We start from the raw sequence: 17,548 nt of genomic DNA, 5'->3' as shown, positions 1-17,548 counted from the left end.
GGCTGAGTGAGAGGTAGAAGTCACTGAATGGCATGGCTTTGGGGAGAGAAAAGTCAAAGTGAACTGGGGAAGGACCTGGTGAGACCATCCAATACCCAAAGCACAAACTACTTCCTAATTACGGAAGTCGTAATCAGTCTTCTCTTCCTGGTGTTCAGGAATCCGGAAATGGATAGATGACCGTGGAACATTGCCGCAAGTTATAAATGAGACAGCAGGATTAAAAAAAAAAACACACACTAAAAATAGGCATCTGTTTTTAACTACTATGTAACTATGTAATTTATAATCCACACTGGGGACAATTTTGAAAGTGAATGAGAGAAAAATATGGTTTAAGTATTTAAAAAATATATGTTTAAATATGCATTCATAAATTGCCAAGTTGGTTTTATCGTAACGGTAGGCCCATAAAATAATTTCAGCCAAAAATTATTTTCAAAAATAAAATCATTTCTAAAAATTAAAAAAAAAAACCAGCATCTATTCATGCAAAATACTTAAAATTTTTTAGACCTAAAGAGTTAAAAATAACATAAGCAGAATAATCTTATTCATAAACATTTTTTGTAATAAATTCTAGAGTCAAATCTATATATAATACTATGGAACAGGTATTTTTCTAAACAATGGATTTTTAACATTTATATTTCTATTTTTTCATAAAATTGCCTGCAATCTTTTCAAAGTTGCATTTCATATTGAGATATTTAAAATTGTTGCAATTTCCCTGGCAGTCCAACAGTTAAGATTCCGTGCTTCCACTGCAAAGGGTGTGAATTCCATCCCTGGTCAGGGAACTAAGATCCCACGTGCCACGCAGCAACCTTTTCCTCAAAAAACTTACTGACCATAGATTCGAGATGGGTTTGGGACCTGGGACCTGGGACCTGGGTCCCTTTGCTGTAGCGCTTGCACCTGGAAAAACCTCTCCTTGAACAATAAAATACAAAGAAATAACATGGGACTAAAAATAGCCGCCGGCATGGGCAGTTAGGGCAACTTATGGACAAAAAGACCAAAAGACCAACTGCCGCTTCTGAAGAACCGGAAGCAAAAGCAGGGTTCTGGGCCTGCACCCTGCACTCACCACCACCAAAGGGGCAGGCAAACCACCTAAGCCATCCCTTGGCGCTGGAGCCTTGGACACACCCCTACCTTCACGCCATATAAGGAACCACGTCACCCCTGTTCAGTGAGCAAGTGAGCAAGCAAACGAGGGAATTTGTTCCTGTTCTCCATCTGTTGGCTGCAGCAAGGGCCCCAGTAAAGTCTTGTCTGAATTTCCTGTCCTGCCTCTTATCAATTTCAATTGATTGTGGAGGCTAAGAACTCTGGTTAGTAACAAAATAACTCTTCTCAGTTGACCATGCTGTTTCCAATTAAGAAAAATATTCTTTCTACAGGTGCTGAGGTATCTGGTAAGTGAAGAAGTAATTCTGATAAATGGAAAATAGTCCCAATTCTAATTTTTTAAATTGAAATGTGTTACTATTTCAGTGCCAAACTTTTCACAGGTGTCATCTTTTTGTCATTCATGGAAACGGTGACAAATATTTTATGGGATGAAACTCATCAAGTAACTTATCTCTATTTATGATTTTTTAAAATGTTTTGCCAAATTTAGATGCTACAAAGTCACAGACTTTCACAATTTCATTCCATTCCAGTACAGAATATAAACTCATCCAGTTAAGTATAAGTGAAGTGAAAGTGAAAGTCGCTCAGTCATGTCCAACTCTTTTCAACCCCAAGGCCAGAATACTGGAGTGGGTAGCCTTTCCCTTCTCCAGGGGACCTTCCCAACCCAAGGATCAAACCCAGGTCTCCTGCATTGCAGGTGGATTCTTTACCAGCTGAGCCACAGGGGAAGCCCAAGAATACTGGAGTGGGTAGCCTATCCCTTCTCCAGGGAATCTTCCTGACCCAGGAATCGAACTGGGGTCTCCTGCATTGTAGGCAGATTCTTTACCAACTGAGCTATCAGAGAAGCCCCGTTAAATATAAGAGCTCCAGCCAAATATTCTTCCCATAAAGAAGATATCTCAAAGCACAAGTATTTACTCTCAAATTTTAAATTATTTGATTGCTTCAATTCCTTCTTTGTTTTTGTAGGTACAAATCTTGTTTTCAGTAATCAGTTTGCTAAAAGTTTCCAGAGCTGGTCTTTTGGCTCACCATTCCTTGAATACTTGATAAAAGATTACCAACTTATTTTAAGTAAGAGGCAAACAACATTTTGAGGACTCATTTGTTTAAAAAAAAATGAAGTAGAAAGTCATTCTGTATTGTATTATTCTTGAGTTGATGTATAAAACAGCACTTCAAAGGTCCAACAGATCTAAAATCTAAGAACATGCAGAAAAGAAAAAAAAAAAAAGCACATACTGCCAGGCTGAGGCACTTTTTAATTCTACATCAGCTCTATCACCAATATTTTGTAGTTCGGTTTCTCTGTGTATAAATAAAAATATTTACAACGTCTGTCAACCGTAGCTTCTACTTTGTTGGTAGACTCTCACAGCTTGTTTGGATGAAGTTTTGATCTCTGAATGCACTACAGCTAATTCCAAATACATTTCTGCTTCACAGATTTCTTAATTTAGTAATAACACTATTTTTTCCCATTATGCTGGGCTCCACTGAAGTTGGTATTTTTAGTACCAACACCATCTTCACTGTTGAATTATTTTTAAGTGAAGTGATAAACTATGATAATATCAGACGCTTTAATCTTTGACAGAATGATCTTTCAGAAGCTTTGAGTCCATGAACTGCATTAAAAAAAATAATAATAAAGCCATTATTTAAATTAACTGACTTTTTCTGGAGGAAACTGATATAAAACTACATCATTTAAATGTTTGTGACATTTTTTAGCTAGTGGGCCCATTTCACAAATTTCCCTTTACTTTTCCTATGGGCACCAGAAAAGATGATGTCAAAATTAAGCAAAACTAATTTGGAAGAATAATCATTTTACCTAACTGAAAAGTCAAACTTCTCAGAGTGATATAAAAACACTGCCACACATGTGAAATCGTTTTCATCAGGCATAACTGTCTTTAAAAGTTACTAATTTTTTAAAATAGATGGTGATGCTTTTTCATGAGATTTTGTCTTCTGCGTTTACCTGTGGTCAGTGCTATTATTACAGCTCCAAGAGCATCTGACAAATGTTAACAAGTTTCACATCCATCAATATTCTTGAACAAAGCATACGCAGTACTGAATTTTTCATTCAACATGCACTTTTTTCTAAAGCCCAAGGCTGCAGGAAGAGTTTGGGTTGGGGGTTTTCTTTTCTTTTTTGTTTTGCAAAAAACTCCCCAGTGTTATCACAAGATAAAAGCACATAGATTTACACAATGTAATAGATGACAAGCCACTGACGTAGCAACCACGAGAACATTCAGACCATTCTGTCTACACTCCACAGTGGCACCGACCGCTAAACTCTGTTTCCAGCAGGTGTTTCACATCCACCCAACCCCCTATACCTCATGGGTCCTTCTGACTGCAATGACTCTATGTCCTGGTGGCCCCAGGGACTCCCCAGAGCTGAAGCTCATAGCCCAAGTTGTCAGCAGGGGCAGCACCAGTCAAATGTGGTCAGACCAATGTATCCACTATCCGTGGATCAAAATTGTTTTAAAAAAAAAAATCCAAAAAGTTCCAAAAAGCAGAACTTGAATTTATCACACTCTGATAAATATTTACATAGCAGTTGCATTGTGTTTACAATTATTCACATAGCATTTACATTGGATTAGGTATTATAAGAAATCTAGAGATGATTTAAAGTGTGCGGGAGGACGTGCATAGGTTATATACCCACACTAAGAGTCGGACACGACTGAGCGACTGAACTGAACTGAACTGAACTGAAGACTCTAATGCTGGGAAAGACTGAAGGCAGGAGAAGAAGGGGACGACAGAGGATGTGATGGTTGGATGGCATCACTGACGCAATGGACATGAGTTTGAGTAAGCTCCGGGAGTTGATGATGGACAGGGAAGCCTGGCGTGCTGCCGTCCATGGGGTCGCAGAGTCGGACACAACTGAGTGACTTAACCTAACTGAGTCCCATTTTACGTAAGGGATTGGAGCATCTGTGGATTGGGTGTCCTTGGGGTCCTGGAACCAACCCCCGGTGGACACCGAGGGATGACTGTGATCCTCCCGTCACTGAATACTCAGAGGAATCACTAGTCCCTGCCCACTCAGGCCTGAGGGGAACAGGCTCTCCTTCGAGTCCCTCTAGAAGGAATCGCTCTTGCTGACTCCCTGCTTGGCCCCCAGAACGGTGACAGAATGAACTTCTGCTGCAGTCCCAGGAAACCAGGACGCTGCCTTCATCCCTGAAAGGACTCAGATCTGGTCTTGGCTTGCAAGCTCTCTGCTTGGCAAATGGGCCCTCACAATTTTTAAAGATTTTGGACTGTTCTGGAACTGACTTGGCACAGAAACAATTTGTATATCTTCTCTCGCGGCACATCCCACTTTAGGGTCCACTCACCCAAGGAGAGGTGAAGGGGATGTGGTAGGTCTAGGTAGTGAGGGTAACAGGATTAGTTTTGCTACGTCAAATATTCTGGGGGACATCAAGATAATTACACAAAACTATATGGTTGCTGTTGTTCAGTCGCTCAGTTGTGTCCGACTCTTTGCGACCCCATGGACTGCAGCATGCCAGGCTTCCCTGTCCATCACCATCTCCCGGAGCTTGCTCAAACTCATGTCCGTTGAGTCAATGATGCCATCCAACCTATGTAGGCCTGCCCTTAAACCCTGCAGCTCCCCCTCACCCCCGAGGTCTTACTCTCCCGGAATACTTCAATAAATCAGCTTAGTCAGACATCCATGAATTTTTAAAGCGTCCAGAGCTTACATTTTCCAGGACATGTAAAAATATTTTTATTTTATGTTGTAGCACAGTTGATTAAGACTGCTGAGTTCGTTTCAGGTGCACAGCGAAGTGATTCAGTTGTACATATACATGTATCTATTCTTTTTCTAATTCTTTTCCCATGTAGCTTTAGTCCAAATTCCTGTCTCCGCTCTGGACGCCACCCTTCATTACTTCCTCAAGGCAGACTAATACCAAGGAGGACAGGGAGGAAGAGTTTACTGCAGGTTTGGGAAGAATGGAGAAGCTGGGTGCATAGCGTGGACTAGGAAACAACCTAAAACTGAACACCAGGCGCCGCTTAAGAGGCCCTTGGCATCTGCTGCTCCTGACTCCCGGTCTGCTCCCTCCCTGTGCTCGTTTCCCGTGCACTCCTTAGAGGCAATGCTTCTCAAGGACACGGGCTTCTCAGGTGGTCTTCTGGGTCCAGATCCCGCCTCTGCTGTCTCCTTCCTGTGCCATCCTGGATGCGTTAAATAGCCTTTATGTGCCTCAGTTTTTTCATTTGAGAAACAAGTATATTACTTACCCACAAGGGGAAATAAGTATTGATACAGGTGACACGTGGATGGACTTCCAAAGCATTATGCTGTGTGAGAGAAGCCAGACACAGAAGGTCACATATCGTCTGATTTCCTTCATAAGAATGCCCAGAGTAGGTAAATCCATAGAAACAGGATGCAGACTGGGGGTTGCCCGGGGCTGGAGGACAGGGGAATGAGGAGTAACTGCTTACGAGGTATTATAGGTTGAATTGTGTGCCCTCGAAAAGATGTATCGAAGTCTTAACCCGCAGTACCTCAGAAGATGACCTGATTTGGAAAGAGAGTTTTTACAGAGGAAATCAAGTTCAAACAAATTCACTCGGGTGGCCCTGACCCAGCATACGACTGGTGTCCTTATAGAAAGGGGAAATTTGGACATAGAGACAGACACATAGAGGAAAGACAACGTGAAGATACACAGGAAGAACACCGTGAGCAGAGGGAGGCAGAGACTGGACTGATGCAGCGGAAACCAAGGGCCACCACGGGCTTCTGGCTGCACCAGCCGCTGAGAGAGGCAAGGAGGGCTCCGTTCAGTCTCAGAGAGAGTGGGATGATTTGAGCGAATAGCATTCATCCTCACCATATGTGAGACAGCCAGGGGGAGGCTGACGTGTGGGGCAGGGCACCCATAGCCAGGGCTCTGGGACAACCTGGAAGGGTGGGACGGGGCGGGGGGGAGGGGGCGTTCAGGAGGGAGGGGACACGCCTATGCCTGTAGCCGGTTCCTACTGCTATATGGCAAAAACCATCAGAGTACTGAAAAGTAATTATCTTCTAATCAAAAACAAACAAACAAAGTCTTAGAGGGAGCCCAGTCGCGAAGACACATTGATTTAGGAGCCCCAAACTGTTGTTTTAAGCCATCCCGGTTTGTGCTACTTTGCACCGCAGGCCTCAGAAGCGAACACAGTGGGTACAGGGTCTCCTTTCCAGGTGGTGAAAGTGTTCTAGAACTAGATAGAGGGGGTGGCTGCATAACGTGGTGAATGTCACTGTACTGTTCACTTTCAAATGCTTTGTGTTCTGTGAATTTGACCTCAACACACAGATATACATACAAGTATAATAACACCTATAAAGGTTGTGAACATTCAATGAGTCAACATGCAGGAAGCATTTAGAACAGGCCCTGAGACACAGTAGTTGCTCAGGAAAGGTTAGATAATATTACTATTTTCGACAGTCTCTCTCCAGACTTCCCACCTCCAACCATCAAATAATGAGCAGTAGTTAATCCCCCCAACCCTGTTTTCTCTTTATGCAGAGCATTTGTGCTGTCTCCTTCCAGAACAAGCTGAGTTGAGTCCTGAGTCTGAAATGCCTTCTCTTTACACACAGCCTGACCCTCAACTCATTTTCTGCAGAGTTATTTCTCACCCACAAGAGGAAGGGTACCTCCCATCCACCCACCACCCCAACCACCAAGTATTCAAAGCACAGCAGCAGAGAAATTTATAAAAATGGCAATTATTTCCACCCCACTAAGAGGCTGCATGTAAAAAAGGACTCATTTCTCTACTACATAAGGTTAAGCATTTTGAGTCCTGCCTCTTGGGGGCGTGGGTGGCACGTGGGGAGGCGTGACTTTAGGAGACCCAAGGCACTCTCCACCTGCCCCAACTAGCATTTCTGTAGACTGTGATGGCAGGAGCCAGGAAGGTGGGTTACCCACACAAAAATCAGACACTTAACCCAGGGCTCTGGGTTCTATAATCAAGTGAGTGACTGTCCTGTAATCAGTTCATTCCACCTAGTGGGTGGGTGGTCAATGTAGTAAAATAGTGGAACACCCAGAACTAATAACTAAGGTCTTGATAAAGGATAAAGAGACCAACAAAAAATTACTTCCTGGGGAATTCCCTGGCGGTCCAGTTATTAGGAATCCACGCTTCCTTGCCAAGGGCCCAGGTTCAATTCCTGGTCAGGGAAATAAGATCCCATAAGCCACACAATGTGCCCCCCCACCAAAAAAAAAAATTAAATAAAAAAGAAAGAAAATTACTTGCTGACATTAAAGCATTCTTGCTTTTCCACCCTACCCTGTAGAATTACAGAATAGAAAGAGAAAGCTTTGCTAAGTACTGAGAAACCAGGCTTCAAAAGATTTGATGCTTTGTACGAGTAGGAAATTGATCACGGAGAAAAGGAAAAGAAAAAAACTGTGCAAGCGAACCGAACAATGAAAGAAAAAATTCAAGGAGACACGCAAGACCACAGCAGCCGATTTGAATCAAGTATGCCATAGATTTGGGGCAAGCACCTTTGATAACAGATGCCTCAAATCACATTTCACAGAATTGCTGTTAATGCCCTACAACTTGTTGTAACATGTATACTGTATTGTTTTTATACTATGCACCCTAGGACTGAGTATGTAAGAGTAAAAATGTTATCAGCCATGCATCTGGCCAGCAAAGCCCTGATTTGAGCGATTCTATTACAAGCTAGATACATATTTATAGCTTAGATGCTTTCTTCTTCGTAAATATTTCCTCTGGGGTTTCCATGGTCTTCCCTATCCTTTCAGGGATCAGTTAACCCCCAAATCAAACCCCATTGGATGAGCTATGGAAACAAGACCACTGTTTCTCAAACAATTGCAAAAGGAGGAAAAACAAATCAAAAGTACCATTCTTATCACAGTACTAACTGGTTGCTGGGAAAGGCTATCCCCTCCCTTTCATCTGTTGAGGTTATCAGAAAAATCGAGGCTACATTTAGGAAGAAAAGAAGAGTCCTTACTACAGGACAGAGCAAGTGAAAAATTTTATGAGTCAAACAAATAGTGATGGTATAGCTATCAAAATAATTGCAGTCACCATTTATGGAGCACGCAGGCCAGGCCTTGTGCAGAGTGGTCCACTCGATTTGTTTCACTTAATCTTTCCAGCCACCCTATGGTGGGTAAACGTCTTTATACCTCTTTCACAGATGAAGCAACTGAGACTCAGAAATCATTGCCAAATTCACAAGCTATTAAGTGGAGCCAGTCCTCTGATTTAGGTTTATCTGATTTTGAAACCCATAGGGTTAATTATAAAGCTCCTTGCCAAATTTAAAGTTCTCACATGCCCAAGGACAATGCCACCAGTTCTCTCCAGGTGACTCGTATTCTTTGTGTCAAAGGGTATAAATAATGTGTAGCTTCCAGGGCTGGCATTCCTACTGGGGGTAGGTCTCTTTTTCTGAAACTGAGAGAGATCATTTTCTTCTTGCTACCCAAGGTAAGCAAAGCACACTTAGTCTTTGGGATTTCAAAAAAAGCCAACAGATATAAACAGGAGAATACAGTTATTGCAAAGACAAACAATAAAAATGGAGTCCCTGAATGGAAAGATGATTGCCCTGCAGTCAAGACGTAATTGCTAGAGAGTTAAAGAGAAGAGAAAGAGGAGGGAGGGAGAAGGTGGGAAAGAGACCCACTCAGAGCACAAGATAAAGGCAGAGAAAAGTAAATGCTTTTCTCAGATAATTAAAACCGGGATCTTACAAGATACGAAGTTAGACACTGGGTAAATTATCTATCTCTAATTCCTCTACTGAAGCGCCATGGGCTAGAGACAGCCTCCCAGGTATTAATGAAAAGGCCTCAGCATGGTGCTCTAAATTCGCCACAGTGTGCCAAATCTAACAAAATAAGCTCGGAAAAACCCGCAAAAATGGCAAAGTCGAATCCTTTGATCAGTTGTTTCTCTTACTGGCAACTCTTCTTAAGCTGACCGCCCCTCCTCTCCACCACTCCACCACCATCCCACATACACACATGTACAAGCACGCACGTGTTCATGCACACACAAGACAAGAGACAATTCTAAGGATACTTTCTGGATGGCTGGCTTTGCCTGTGAAATGTGTTTCATTATTCTTCAGTGAAATTTAAGCCATGTCATCATCCTGCTGACAAACTGAGGCCTAATGACCTGCCACACTTAGCAAGAACAAGCCATTCAGTCCTTAGACAATGGAGGTGCAGCCTAAGACAATAGAATTCCACTTCCTCTTTGGGCAGCTTTTGTTTAATTCCATTTCTTCTAAGTGGGTGAAGAGCAGGAGGGTTAAAGGTCAGCCATGCTTAACACTTTGAAGTATGCAACTCCCTGTTTCCTGGGCTGTCTCCTTTACTCAGAATCTTCAAGTTTCTGCACTTTTCTCTTTCAAAAACCTCTCTAATGTCTAAGGCCCACTCAGATCCTACTGGTAGTGGTATAAATTAATACCACCTTTGTAGCAAGGCATTTGGTCATGTGTATCAAAAATCTCAAGAATATCCTTTCCTAAGAATCACATAAAAATATAGTCCACACAAAAAATGTATGCACACAAAAAAAATTGTTACAGAATCATTTAAAACAGGGGGGAAAATACAGTGCCCAGTTACAGGAGACAGTGTGGCTAAACAATGATCCACCCATTTATGCAACGATGTTTTTGTCATTAAAAGGGATTATGACATATAAAAGTTACAAATAGCTACACAATTATTTATAGGATAAACTCAACTATAATATGAAATATCACCCACAGAATGCGGAGACATGTGAGGTGTAGTTACCTCTAGTTTAGATGGCAGAATTATGATTATACAGAAAATCATAAAGGAAATAATATTTTTCTTATAGCCATCTTTGCCTTTACTGTCTAGATTTCAGCAATGAGTATTAATGTCTTCAAGGCAGGAAAGCATAGCAGCAGTTAGGAGCAGTCTCAAGTGATGACTAATGACCACATGACTTTAAGCAGGTTATTTAATTCCCTGGACTTGAGTTCCCTCAACGACAAAATGAGAATTTTATTATTGGAAGGATTAAATGAATTAATATACAGACATACTTCATTTTATTACACTACACTTTGCTTTACTGTACTTCATAGACATCATTTTTTTTTTTTTTTTGCAAATTGAAAATTTGTCAACTCTGTGTCGAGAAGTTGACTGGTACCACTTTTCCAACAGCATTCTCTCACTTCATGTCTCTGGGTCACATTTTGGTAATTCTTGCAATATTTCAAACTTTTTCATTATTATTATATTTGTGATGGTGATCTGTGATCAGTGATCTGTGATGCAGCTATTACAAAAAGATAACAACTCGCTGAAGGCTCAGGTGATGGTTAGCATTTTTTAGCAGAGTATTTTTTTAATTAAGGTGTGTGTGTACATTATTTTTTCAGACATAATGCAATTACACACTTAAGAGACTACAGAACAGTGTGAACATAAATTTTATATGCATGGGAAACCAGAAAGAATTTGTGTGCTTGGCCTTATTGCAGTCGTCTGGAACTGAACTCGCAATATTTCCTGCATACTTCTGTATGTAAGGTGCTCAAACAGTGACCTAGAATACATCCTCAGGAAACATTACCCACACTCTTAAACATTTATTGAGTGCTTGTTGTGTGCCAAGTTGAATGTTAAGCACTGTGGCTAAAAAGATGACCACGGTTGATCCTTGTTCTAGAGTAGGGAAAGCAGACATGCAAAGAGACACAGTTCAGTGGGTATCTCCCAAGATACTGTGGGAGCAGAGAAGACAGTCCCTACCCTGCCAGGGAAAGAATTTTCACTACCACTGGGATTAGAGCTCCTCAAATAGTTTCAGATTCTTCTGTTACTTTATATATTTTGGGCAATTCGGTAGAGAATGAGTATCTGTAGGGTAGCTGGTATCTTAAATCTTTAGAGCATTTTATAGTTTCCAGACTGCTGTCGTCTACACCATTCAAAATTGCTCTCATGTGACACCTACAAGGCTGGCTATTTTTCAGCAAGGGCTTAGAGAGATGAAGTGGGCTAAGGCTCCTCGGATAACCAGGGACAGAGATGAGACACAGACTCAGGTGCTATGGGACAGAACTGGATGTCACACCAGAGATGTTGCAGAATGGACTTCTCTGTCAGTAGAGGCTCATGTTTTCATTCATTATGTTCACAGTTTCTGTTACTACAAAAAAAAAAAAAAAAAAGTCATAGGAGGAAGAAGGCAGAAACGAAATATCTAAAATGGAGACTTTGAGCCAGCCAACCATATGACTGTCTACACAGTAAAGTCAGGATCTGAAACGCATGCTCCATAATTGACAAGGGAGTCTCCCATAACAAAGAGGCAGCAAAGGGGTTCGGTGCATCAGTGAGCTGGTAGAAGTTGGGGAAAGCCCAATATGAAGCCCTAGAGAGAGAAGGTTTGGACAAACTACCACCAAGAGCTCAGACTATTTATACAGATTGCTTGTTGATCCAAAGACTATGGACCCTCTACTCCCTCATGCCCGCTAATTTAATTTAGGCTTCCATTTGCTGGCTGCCTTCGAACCTATCATTCATCCATAAGATTTTCTGGTATGTACGCAGCTATTTAGAAGCAGTGTAATCTAAAGGAGATAACAATGAACTTGGAAGCCAGTGACCTGAGATCAAACTTGGTCGAGCTGTTCATCCGTTGTTGGGCTTCCCTAGTGGCTCAGACAGTCAAGAATCCACCTGCAATGCAGGAGACTTGGGTTTGATCCCTGAGTCAGGAAGATCTCCTGAAGAAGGGAATGGCTACCCTCTCCAGTATTCTTGCCTGGAGAATCCCATGAACAGAGGAACCTGGCGGGCTACAGTCCATGGGGTTGCAAAGAGTCAGACACAGATGAGCGACTAACATTTTCACTTTTCATTAGTTGTATGACTTTAGCAAGAGTCTTTCACCTCTATGAACTTTAGCTTCTTCCCTTATAATACTGAAATAACAATGTCTACCTCCTAAATTTGTTGGGAGATCAAATGAAATATATATTTCTGAAGCATTTAGCAAACTGGCATGGCTCACAAATACTACTTACTCTTCTGAATAAGGGAATAGACTCTCAGTGCTATTCAAGCACATCATTAGCATTATGGGTTAGTCATGTGTCAGGAATCACAGAGTCCTAACTGTTCAACATGCATGCCAGTCAGTTGGACTACTACCAAGTCACCAACAGAGGCCTTTTCCACCGGAACTGAAGCCTCACAGTGAAGAGTTTCCTTTTTATCCAACTCCCATGGCCTTCACCCAACTGGATGGATTAATCCACTATTTTGAACATCTAGGTCAATAGCCTTCATTGTTGTCACAGAAAATTGAGAGCTGCTCTAGGATAAAAATAAATCTCTCCCAAGACCTACATTCCTATATGGAATCTGAGATGCACTGAATTGCTCTTGATCAACACATTTTTCCATTGCCAAAACGGATCTTCTTCATACAATAACAGCCACGCAGACAGTCATTTCACCAACCATATCTCTGTGTGCGATTGTCATGAATGATGAAATATGATTAGCAAATTACAGTTCTTGTGTTTTAAGGGAATTTAAGGAAAATGAATGAACTGAGCTATTTTGCATTTTCAGTAGGCTCATTTAAAAGAGGTGGGTAACAGAGAACTCAAGACTGATGGCAAAAAAAAAAAAAAAAAAAAAAAGCACAAATAATGTTGCCACTTCACAACCTATCAGCATAGCTGATCTGTGCCTCCTGTCCTGAGCAGTTGCGCAAGATCGTTGTACATGGTTAAACAGCTGCTACTTGTTTCTGGCATCTTTATTTTAGTACTGGATGAACTGACCTGGAATTTGTTAAAAATTACTTTCTATCTAAAGTGTGAAAAAGACGAGATCATTATCATATTTCCCATTGTGCTTGCTTTCTAAGTTAGGTCACTTGTAACAATATTTCTGTGACTTGAGTAATGAACTAACTCCTCTGCAAGGTACAGAGTGTCTTGTTTTAATCACATCTATTTTACAACGTACTGTACTGTGGGAAAGGTTGGGGTTCTTAGAACTCTTGTTAAAAATAAAGCTGCTTTCCTACTTTCAAATATCTTTTATTGATAGCAACAGTGCTTTGGAATTGCTAACTTTTTTCTGTCTTCAAGTCCTAGGCTTATAATTCTTAAATCTCTCCCATGAAGTTGGCAGTAAAGCAAAATTCTATACAGCCTCTTTTATTTTTCCACTGATACCATTATAAAATTAGAGGAACATTTCTAAGAAAATAATTTGGCCCTGAAATGTAATCAAAAGCACATTTAAGAACGCAACACATATTTTAAGTACATGTTTTAAAAAATAAAGATAACTGTGTTAAGCAATATTCAAAATAGCCATACAACAGGGGAAAAAGCACTGGATTTGGGTTTGACTCTAAGCCCCAACACTTAGCAGCCACGTGATTTGGGGGCAAGGTATTTACCTTAGCAGTTTTGTTTTTTTTTAACTAGACTAAGAATACTTACTTCATGGGGTCATCATAAGGATTAAGGGACATAGTAGTATAATATCTGTTATATAATATAGTTTAATAAGTATTACTCAAACTAAATGAATGATTAAATATAAGCTACAAAAGTAGATACATGAAGTGGTAGCAATGATTAAAAAAACTGAGTTTCTGAATATTTTTAAAGTACAAGCCTAGGATTGTCCATATTTTTAAAATCTTGGTTGACTTCTTCACAAATTACACATGTAATACAAAACTGGACAAAATAAAACATTTCAGAAAAACACAATACAAATAATGAGAGTTTCTCATAATGAATCCATAATTTTTGAGCTTGCAGTCACACCCAGCCAGGTCCAACGAGGGTAACTATCCATTCTGCCTTACCTGAAGCTGTGTCAGTTTACATCTCTCAACCTGGAGTAATTATGAACGGTGTCCCTTTCACGTTCAAGCTGTCTCAGTATGGATGATACGTGTCCCTTCAACCCATATCCTACCTCCCGAAAAGAACCACCACCAGCATTTGTGTGCCATGTTCTTCATCTCTCTGCCCGTCTTCATATTAGGTACTCTTAAAAAGCATTATTTGCTTGTTTTCCACAGTTTATTTTAACTTTTTCTCTTATTCTACAGATTGACGTTTTGTAGAAACATAACTCCCATATGTGTTGATTTTCCTATTTGAAGTAAGACTGCATAATTTTGTTTTAAATGCACTTTGTATTTCCAAGAAAGCATGCTACTGAGCAAAACTGAAACATGATACTAGTTAATGCTGACTTTGTAAAAGTTCCATGAAAAAGGTAATTTTATTTGAGTTCTGCTCTGTAAATTTCATCCAAGTGAGCATAGATGCAGAAATAAACATTATTCAAATAAGTGAAGTGTAGTAAAATCTCACTAGTTTGGAATCCAACAATTTGGAATTTGAGATCACTCGTAAAAGATCTGAATTGAGGTTTATTCTTGCTTAAGAAGTCATTTCTTCATGACAATGAAAATGAATATTTTCAAATATGATTTTAGGGCCAAATATTTAAGAGATCAAGCTGCATGTTATAAAATGGTTATAAAAGAAAAATATATGGTTTAGTCTAATTTGACAATGCCTGAGCTTAAAAGTTTTTTGATTATCTATTACACAACTCTGTAATTCAGGTTATTCCTTAAATTATAAGGTCTATTGAGATGCGAGGGCAAACTTCATTGATTAGATACTCAACACCCACCTTCTCCCTTGCAGCCAGATACATTCCCAGCCTGCTTTGCAGCCAGCGATGAGCCTGTCCTAACCAAGTCCCTTGGGGGTAGAGGTGGAAGGGAAGAGCACAGGTCTTCTAGGAAGACTTGCTTTCCTGAAGCAAATGGAGCAGCTGCCTGCTCCCCACATTACCTGCCTTGTATGTTTTAGAGTTGCAACTGCATCTCACAAAAACAAAGGAAAGGCTAGGAGCAATGCAGAGATGCCAACTCTAATAACGCTGAGCAACGAAACCAATACAAGCAGCTGCTTCGCTCCAGACCTCTTACTCTATGAGAAAAATAAACCCGTATTTGTTTAAGCTACTGTGAGCTGGATGTCCTGTTACTGGGGGCCAAGTGCATGCCTACTCAATGCAAGGGTTTGGGGGCCTAGGCTCCTACAACATGTCAGTGCCCATACAGGCAAAGCAAAAGCAAAACTGTGTACAAATCAGTTATGTGGTGGTTTAGTCACTAAGTCATGTCCTACTCTTGTGACCCCATGGACTGCAGCCCGCCAGGCTCCTCTGTCCATGGGATTCTCCAGGCAAGAACACTAGACTGGGTTGCCATTTCCTTCTCCAGAGGATCTTCCTGACCAAGGAATCAAAACCAGTTATGAGATGCCTTCAAACTGTCAGTGCACAGATGGAAGTAATAAGGTTGACTCCAAAGTAGAGTTCAGAACTCCACAGACACAGACACACACACAGTGCAAGGGGCTGAGCACTAGCTAATTCTTAGTCAAGAATTCAATAGAGTCCTGCTGAAGTAAGCCTTTTACTTTAAATTGTGTTTTGCATCCTTCTAAAAAGTAATGTGGTTTCTTTCCAGCCATTAAAAAAAGAAAAGAATAATTCCTCTCAAATCAGTTTAGCCTTTTAACTTCAATTTGGACTCCACTATTCTATTTTGAAGTAAATATTCTCAGAACAACAGGCAAAGCTATATTCAAACATAAATGTTAAACCTGTTCCAGATGTAATTCTTTTTATTATTAACTGCCATTCCACTAAATCATGGTAATAAACATGGGTTCTAGAATTGGAATGCCCAGTTCCCAACCCTAGTTCTATCATGGATGGACTCTGTGAACTGGAATTTGAACTTTCGTGCCTTAGTTTTCTCATCTGTAAAAAAGAGAGAAATAGAGTTCCTCTTTAATGAGTAATTGTGATAAATTACTGAGATGTACCATGTTTGAAAAGCATATGGAATAATAAGCACTCAGTAATATTAGGCATTATTATGAGTATTCCAAAGTTGATTCTATTTCTTATATACAAATACACAGACTATGCATATATGTATGTGCACATGTGTAAGTAGGCATGTGTATGTACAATCATTTTTGTTTTACTCTGTATTCTCATCTAAAGCATGGATTAACATAAAAATCAGATTATCCAACCTCCCTCACCCCAATGTAAATCTAGACTAAGCTATAATGAACAAATTTCCCTTAATCTCTTTTGCTTTTTTTTTTTTTTTTAATTCTGTGTCTAAGTTCATTTGGTTAAAATTTGTGTAATGGAACTCTAAAAGCCATTTATTCTTATTTCCATGAAAAACCTGAAGAAGTATGGGTACTTCTTGAAACGTCTTCTTGGGCTAGCCCTTTTGAGCATCAGCTGTCACTATCGCCCATTAGCAAACATGTTTGGGGTTGTGTTTGATTGGATTTTGTCTTTTTATCTTTCCCCTTCTTGCAAAACTGCTGTTAACGTCTATCTGTTTCTCACTGTCTTCATCTGTGCCCTGGAATCCCTTTCCATCTTTAAGTTTAAATACATGACCTTTGTGCCTCTTAGCATCATGCTCTTCTTAATATTTATTCTCCGTCTCCTCTCCTGAACAAAGTGCCTCTGGGTGCTTCCTCCTCCCTGGGTCAGGCTTTCTGCAGGCTGTTTCCTCCACCCGGCTTCTTCCCCACATCCCAGCGTTTATCATCCTGAATGCTCCCACTGCGAGATCACTATCTTTCAAATTGCCTCCCTGAGCCGCAGCTGCCACCACTCCTCTGTCCTGGTCAGTGTCGAGTTTAAGAGACCTGTCCTCTCGTCAGCTTCCCTATCTTCCACATTAAAAAGTTGTCATCGTCACATTTCACTTGTCAGCAACATGATGCGTGAATCAGATATTTCCTTTTACGCTTTCATCTTTGCCACACCTAAGAATTAGTGTCTAATGACACAGAGGCGAAAAGTTAATGGAAATTTAATTGAAAAAACTACCATCCCAGCAGGAATTGAACCTGGTGGCCTTAACACAGACGGCAGATATTTCATCCACTAGGCTCTGGAATTTGGTTTAGCATGCTTGGAGAAGGATGGTATCACTTTGGTAAACAGATAATTCCCACATTTTCCTAGTACTACTTTGGTCAACAGAATAAAGAAGAGAGTGGGTTCTGATTTAAATGTAAGGGCTATCCACTTTCAAGATTCCAAACAGGGGAGTTTTAATGAAAATAGGATTTAATTTCCTGTAAATGTTTGAGTTCTTCAACCCTAATATATAGAAATAATGAATATTTGTGCACATAAAACATACTTGCCTCTTAGTGAGAGCAGCACTTAGTCGCTTCTGC

The 17,548-nt window shown here is 40.4% G+C and overlaps 1 long non-coding RNA gene across 4 annotated transcripts in view; it reads right to left on the bottom strand.

Moving 5' to 3' along the window:
- Positions 1–3,656: 3,656 nt before the first annotated feature.
- The window catches only part of LOC109576789 (uncharacterized), a 40,514-nt gene continuing 26,622 nt past the window's right edge, over positions 3,657–17,548 (bottom strand). For all 4 annotated transcript variants that reach the window (XR_011563483.1, XR_011563482.1, XR_002183433.2 and 1 more), the window contains one exon: positions 3,657–17,548. This exon is cut by the window's right edge and continues 19,751 nt beyond it. This is a non-coding gene — a long non-coding RNA (uncharacterized lncRNA).

This window comes from Bos indicus, chromosome 23, assembly GCF_029378745.1.
Source record: "Bos indicus isolate NIAB-ARS_2022 breed Sahiwal x Tharparkar chromosome 23, NIAB-ARS_B.indTharparkar_mat_pri_1.0, whole genome shotgun sequence".
Lineage (NCBI taxonomy): Eukaryota > Metazoa > Chordata > Mammalia > Artiodactyla > Bovidae > Bos > Bos indicus.
Note: the sequence above shows the minus strand (reverse complement) of the source record. Positions and strands in the feature narration are given on the sequence as shown.